The following is a 6,913-nucleotide window of genomic DNA, read 5'->3' on the forward strand; positions in this document are numbered from 1 at the left end:
AAGACAAAATTTTGAAGCCCCTGAGGTCCTTAGTGTAGGACGATATAAAAATTCATCACCTCTTAGGGCTGGGGAGATGGCTCAGTAGAATAAGTGCTTCCCTGGCAAGGGCAAGGGCCTGAGTCCAACCCCTGGTTCTGAAAAAAAAACAACCAATCAATCATCACCTCTTAATTTCAAATGAAAGGTAGGCATGAGTTGTGCAGGGCTGTGGCATGCGGATGGCTCACCACACACACATCTTGAACACCTGTCTCCCACAGCACTTTTTTAAAAATATTTATTTATTTTTATTTATTACATTTATTTATTGTGTGTGTGTGTGTGTGTGGCCAGCTCAGCCCACCAGGGGACGGGTCTGGCTGGCATGTGGTGCTGGGGATCGAACCGCGGTCCCTGTGCTTTGCCAAGCTTGTTTCAAGTAGGTGCTTTAGACCACTGAGCCATCTCTCCAGCCCCTACCACAGCACTTTCTGAATCAAGACTTCAAGCATTTCCTCGTTTGCATAGAGAACTGTGCTCGAGTCTGAGAAACTCACCCCGTGGGAACTTTCCTTCTCTCAGCACAGCCACGCGAGCAGAAGTGCCATCTACAGCACAGCCCGAGCACATCCTTGTCTATTTTAGAGTCCTCAGGATATTTTCCTTATTTATTTCCTTATTTATTTATTTAAATATATTTTTACAGGGTCTCATTACACAGCTGGGAGTAATAGTGAATCTCCTGTTTTCAGCTTTCCAAGTACTGGGTTTACAGTTGTGCCACCGTCCCCATTCTGGGTGGCTGGTTCAGTGCATTGCAGGGAGCGGCCAGCTCAGCTTTATGTTTTTGTACCTCTTTGTGTTTTCAGGAGAGAAACTCCCTGTTCAACTCAATCTGAGGAATGTTCCATTTTCCCTGCTCAGGAATCTCTGCAAGTCTTCACACAACCAGGTCCACAATCTAAAAAGTTGACCCTAAGTCAATGGACAGCAAGAAAATAACATATAGTAATATCAGGTGATATTATTATACCACCTGAATAATAATGTGGGTAACCTACCAAATAAGTCAAAAGACCCAAAAATCTAAAATCTCACAAGCATGAAAATATTTATTAAAATGTTGTTATGTCCTATAAAAAACAAACAAGTGTAATTTCCTTCCTAGACCAGTTAGAAAACATATTGTATGGAGAGATATAACTGTATTTTGAGTTAGATTTTTAAGTCACTGATGAACAAAAGTAACTTTAGTAGTTATACATCAAAGAGTGAAAAAATAAACTATGGTTGCATTATGATACGTGAGAAGGAAATATCTGGCAGACATTCACAAAATAAGGTGGAAGGAATCATGTACTGCAGCCAGTGTCTGTAGGTTTTAGTCAAGAAGGAAATATAAGGGGTCGGGGAGATAGCTCAGTAGAATAAGCACTTGCCTGGCAAGCACAGGGTGCTGAGTTCAATCCCTGGTACAGAGAGAGAGAGAGAGAGAGAGAGAGAGAGAGAGAGAGAGAGAGAGAGAGAGAGAGAGAAATGAAATATAAAGTAGATTAAAGAATATACTGGGCTGACCTGATAGCTCAGCAGACTAAAGCACCCACTTAGGTAGAGCACAGCGGCCAGGAATTGATCCCCAGAGTGCCTTGCTGGCCCCAACAGTGGGGTGTGCTGAGACAGCAATTGAAACTGGACATGGTGGCACGTGCCTGTAATCCCAGCGTTTGAGAGGTTTAAAAACAGGAGAATCACTACGAGTCCAATCTTTGTAGCGAGACCTTCTAGACCCTGTCCTAAATATAGAAAAAAAAGAACATACTGATTAGGTCTTCTGCTGTGCTCTGTAGCCAGAAGGGAGCAACAAGGGGGTTGGAAACTACCAAGGCAAAGTCTTCTGAAAAGCAACAGTGATTGTGTGAAGGTTCAAATTAGGTGTTAGCATGGAATTTTCAGAACCCGTTGAAAATGGAGAGACTGAAATATCCCCAGAAGAATCAAGGGAGCACAAAGAAGAAATAAGTAAAGCAGAGCTGGGGGATGGTTCCTTGGGAGATGGAAGGTGACCTGAGGAAAGTGCCCAAGAAATTATGGAGAAGAGGAAATACCAAAGCCTAAGTCCATGGCTGCCCCACCAGGTGCCTCCCAAAACAGAACATGTAGATGTAGTACACACTGGGCATGTAGATACAGGCAAGTCAACCACTAGAGGACAAATAATGTATCTGATTGGAATGGTGGACAAAAGGACACTTAAAAAATGTGAAAGAGAAGCTAAGGAAAATAGCAGAGCAGCCTGGTACTTGTCTTGGGCCCTAGCACAAATAAGGAAGAATGAGACAAGTTTAAAACAGTAGAACTGGGTGGTGCTCACTTTGAAACAGAAAAGAAACACTTTACAATTCTGGATGCCCCTGGTTAAGAGTTTTGTTCCAAATATTATTGGCAAAGCCTCTCAAGCTGATATGGCTGTGTTGTTGATCTCAGCCAGGAAAGGAGAGTTTGAAACTGGACTTGAAAAAGGAGGACAAGCCAGAGAACATGCAATGTTGACAAAGACAGCAGGTATAACATACTTAATTGTGCTTATTAATAAGATGGATGATCCAACAGTAAACTGGAGTAATGAGAGGTATGAAGAATGTAGACAGAAGCTAGTGCCACTTTTTAAAAGATTAGCTTCAATCCCATAAAGACATTCAGTTTATGCCCTGCTCAGGGTTGACTGGAGCAAATCTCAAAGAGCAATCAAATTTCTGTCCTTGGTACATTGGATTACCATTTATCCCATATCTGGATAACTTGCCAAACTTCAATAGATCAGCTGATGGACCCAGTCAGGCTGCCAATTGTGGATAAGTATATGGATATGGGCGCTGTGGTCCTGGGAAAGCTGGAATCAGGATCTATTTGTACAGGCCAGCCGCTTGCGATGCCAAACAAGCACAACGTGGAAGTCCTTACGATGTTTACTGATGATGTAGAAACAGATTCTGTAGCCCCAAGTGAAAACTCCAAAATCAGGCTGAAACTGAAGAGGAGGAGATTATTCCAGGATTCATATTCTGTGATTCTAATAACCTGTCCTTCTGGACGCATGTTTAATGCCCAGATAGTGATTACAGAATACAAATCCATCATCTACTCAGAATATAATGCAGTGCTGCATGTTCACACCTGTATTGAGGAAGCTGAAATAAAAACTTTTATCTGTTTGGCAGACAAAAAAATCAGGCAAGAAAAAGTAAGACTCGCCCCAGTTTTGTGAAACAGGATCAAGTATGTATCACTTATTTAAAGGCCTCAGGTAGCATCTGCCTTGAAACCTTTACAGACTTCCCTCAGATGGGTCGTTTTACCTGAAGAGATGAGGGTAAGAGCACTGCAATTGGAAGAGTTCTGAAACTGGTTCCAGAGAAAGACTGAGCATTTCTCTCAATGGCCCTGCACAGTACTGTGAGGAAGACTGACTGCAAAAGCCTACTTCAGACTGCCTTCTCTTATTTTCTTCCCATTTATAAACCTCTCCCCATATTTTGCAAAACAAAAGACTCACTGCAAAGGTCCACATTGTGTCAGCTTTCTCACACTGAGAGCTCTGCTGTGCCCCTGCTGAAGATGACCCTGGCCTCCCCGTGTGTCTCCCTTGGGCAGATCTGCCAACAGCTTCATAAGTGACGTGCACACAATTGCATACAAAAATGAAAACCTATAGAAAATTTTGTTCTTCCTCTCCCTCTTAGGCATAACTAGTCTTTTTTCCCAGGAAGATCATTCTGAGTGTGCAAGAGTGTGTGCACATGTTACAGACAACTACCATATTAATAAGAGATTCAATTTGAAAAAAATAATATACTGATCACTATAACTGGAATGGAAATCTCAGCATTCTTTCAATACAAAAACCAATTTGTAAACTTTTCCCAGCTACAACGAACAATGCACTGTGATCACAATATTCATAGTTTCCTTTATCTTGAGGAGTTAACATTTCCTTAGAGCTCACAGAAAAAAATCTCCATCAATCTCTACTTTCCCCCCATCTCTCTTTTTAATCTGAGATATATTAGGGAAAATTTCTGAATACCAGTAAAATAAATAATGTATAATATTAGGATTTGTGTCTTGCAAGTGATTTTCTTGTTCCATCAGGAAGGAATGAAGCTTAGCAGGATGAAAAGAAATGAAAATTTTACTGGAAAAAAATGATTGTGGGAGCCGGGGAGATGGCTCAGTAGAATGCGCAAGGGCCTGAGTTTAATCCCCAGTACTGCAAAAAAAAAAAAAAAAAGATTGTGGATGAACTAAGAGAGATGAGTGGCATGAACACAGAACACAGGCATGAATTTGGTTGTAGATGATGTGGACAAAAAAGTAGAAGAAAGAACAAATGCCCGAAGAGAAAAGAGCATTTACATCGATGATTTTTGCAAGTTTTAAATTCTTAAAAACAAGAACCAATTATTACCAGGAATGCAGCATGGATAACAGGTTGCTGGTCTGCAAGTGGAATGAATGACCCTGAGAGACTCGTTCTGACACAAAAGAGCTGCACTCTGCTAGGCCTTGGAGAGCAGGCAGGGAGCAGCTGCGCTTGTTCTAGAGAGTTCGCGTGCGGCTGGGTGCTAAGGAGTCCACTCTGCTGCCTGGGTGGGTGGGGCCTGAGGCCGGGGCTTCTGCTTTTGAGCAGTTGATACTCATGGGTGGATCTACACGTTCCTGACATATTGGGTGGTTGAAGGCATCAAGATCTAGAAATTGAGGTAGAAGAGGAGCTCAGTCCTGTAATGAAATCACTTGAGTATGCACAAAGAGCTAGACCTGTAGGACCCTTGCACTGGCTTGCCTAAGATTTCCAGTGACATTAGGAACATCAATGTGAATGCAAAGCCAACTTGTAAATCCTTTTTTGTTCTTAAGCTGCAGTTCAGAAAAGAAGCCAGACATGCTAGTTTTCACCTTTATTTCTCCTTTATAGAAAATTTCACTGGGTAAATAAAAGGTTTCTATAGAGAATTGTTTTAGAGAAAGGTGAGGTGAGGTGGAAATCATTATCCTGATGGAAAGGAAGGAAAAAGAAGAAAGCAGAGGAGAATAAAACAGGGCCCCATCAGCTGCAGTGTGTTTATTTATGCACTGCAGAGGTAGAAAATACCCTGAAAACACATAGGCCTATCAGTTTATTCATGGGGCTTGCCTCCCAGCCCCAGTGTGCTTGAAACTAGAGCAGTTTATTAATGTAACTTGCTCCTGGTGAACAGTGCTGTGTAGAGAATATTTTTGTGTTAACTGAAGTCTTATTAAGATGACACAAAATTTCTACAAAGATAGCGCAACTGGTGATTTAAAAATTAGAGAAATTAAAATTGAGCTGTACACAGGGGAGAGAGCTATTTTTAGCCAATGCTCCTTGAAATCCATCCAGGGGTATCAAATATGTTTAACCTCACTTCTCCCAAAAATGGATTACCCACGGATTGTATACCTAAGAACAAATACAACATGATATGACACACAGAATATAATTTAGGAAATGTAGGGTTTGTTTGTTTATTCATTTATTTATTTTTGAAGGACCAGGGATTGAACTCAGGCCCCTGCACTTGCCAGGAAAGCGCTTATTCTACTGAGTCCTCTCCCTGGCCCCTAGCAATGAAGTTCTTGATAAAAGGATAGGTCAACACTTAAATACCAAGGGAATATGCCAATACTGATCCCATAAAAGATATTTTATCATAGTTGACGTGAACAATGACCTTGAAATACAGACCAAGTTCAGCTCAAGTTTCTTCTGTCCCTTTAGCTCAGTTCAAAAGTAGAACCTCTCTTTGCTGCATCTCCCACAAGAATGAAGACCATTGTTAGCAATCAGACTGTTGACATTCCATAAAATGTCGACATCACTCTGAAGGGATACACAGTTATTGTGAAGGGCCCCAGAGGAACCCCATGGAGGGACTTCAACCACATCAGTGTGGAACTCAGTCTCCTTGGGAAGAAGAAGAGGCTCAGGGTTGACAAATGGTGGGGAAACAGAAAGGAGTCGGTAACTCTGCACGATCTCTAGCTATCTATGTACAGTACATGATAAAGGCGGTCACGCTGGGCTTCACCAGATGACCAGATCATGTTACAAGATGAGGTCTGTGTATGCTTACTTCCTCATCAATGTCATTATTTAGGAGAATGGATCTCTTTTTGAAATCCAGAATTTCTTGGGTAAAAAATACATTTGCCGCACTCGTATGAGAGCAGTTGTTGCTTGCTCAGTATCTCAGGCCCAGAAAGATGAGCTAATCCTTGAAGGAAATGACATTGAGCTTGTTTCAAATTGAGCTGCTCTGATTCAGCAAGCCACAATAGTCAAAAACAAGGATATCAGAAAAATGTTTAGATGGTATTTATGTTTCTGAAAAGGGAACAGTTCAGCAGCCAGATGAGTAAGATCCAAGAGTTAATCCAGCCACAGAAATAAGCTTCTGGATTGTAAAGCCAATCTGTGATATTTTAATGAGACAATAAAAGATCTTTATTAAATTAAAAAAGTAGAACCTGATATAGATAAAGCAAAATGTGTCTGGCAGGAGCTATGTACTTATACAATCCAATTCTAGAAAAAGCCTTTCCATATCTTCTGTTCTCCGCTGTCCCCTTGTGTGGGGATCAGTCTGTAGAACTCCCTTCTATTTGTCGCTGAGAACAGACCACTGCACCTTTCTCAGCAGGACTTTTCCACAAGAATCTGGTTCTGTCAGTTTAGGAGGGATCTGCCACTACCTGTGGTGACCACCTGGCAATTTTTCCTCCACAGATCTCCTCTACTGATCCTTGTTTCTATCGTCCAACTTGTGCCTTTAGGCTAAGCCCAACCTTGCTGTTACACTGCAAATCTTATTTTCATAATACAGTAATATGAATTTTTTTTTTTTTTTTT

The 6,913-nt window shown here is 41.3% G+C and overlaps 1 pseudogene; it reads left to right on the plus strand.

Annotated features, from left to right (window-relative positions):
* Window positions 1-1,907: 1,907 nt before the first annotated feature.
* LOC101566460 lies at window positions 1,908-3,405 on the plus strand (annotated as a pseudogene).
* The last annotated feature ends 3,508 nt before the right edge of the window (window positions 3,406-6,913 follow it).

The sequence above is a fragment of the Octodon degus genome, unplaced genomic scaffold (genome assembly GCF_000260255.1).
Source record: "Octodon degus isolate 3935 unplaced genomic scaffold, OctDeg1.0 scaffold00002, whole genome shotgun sequence".
Lineage (NCBI taxonomy): Eukaryota > Metazoa > Chordata > Mammalia > Rodentia > Octodontidae > Octodon > Octodon degus.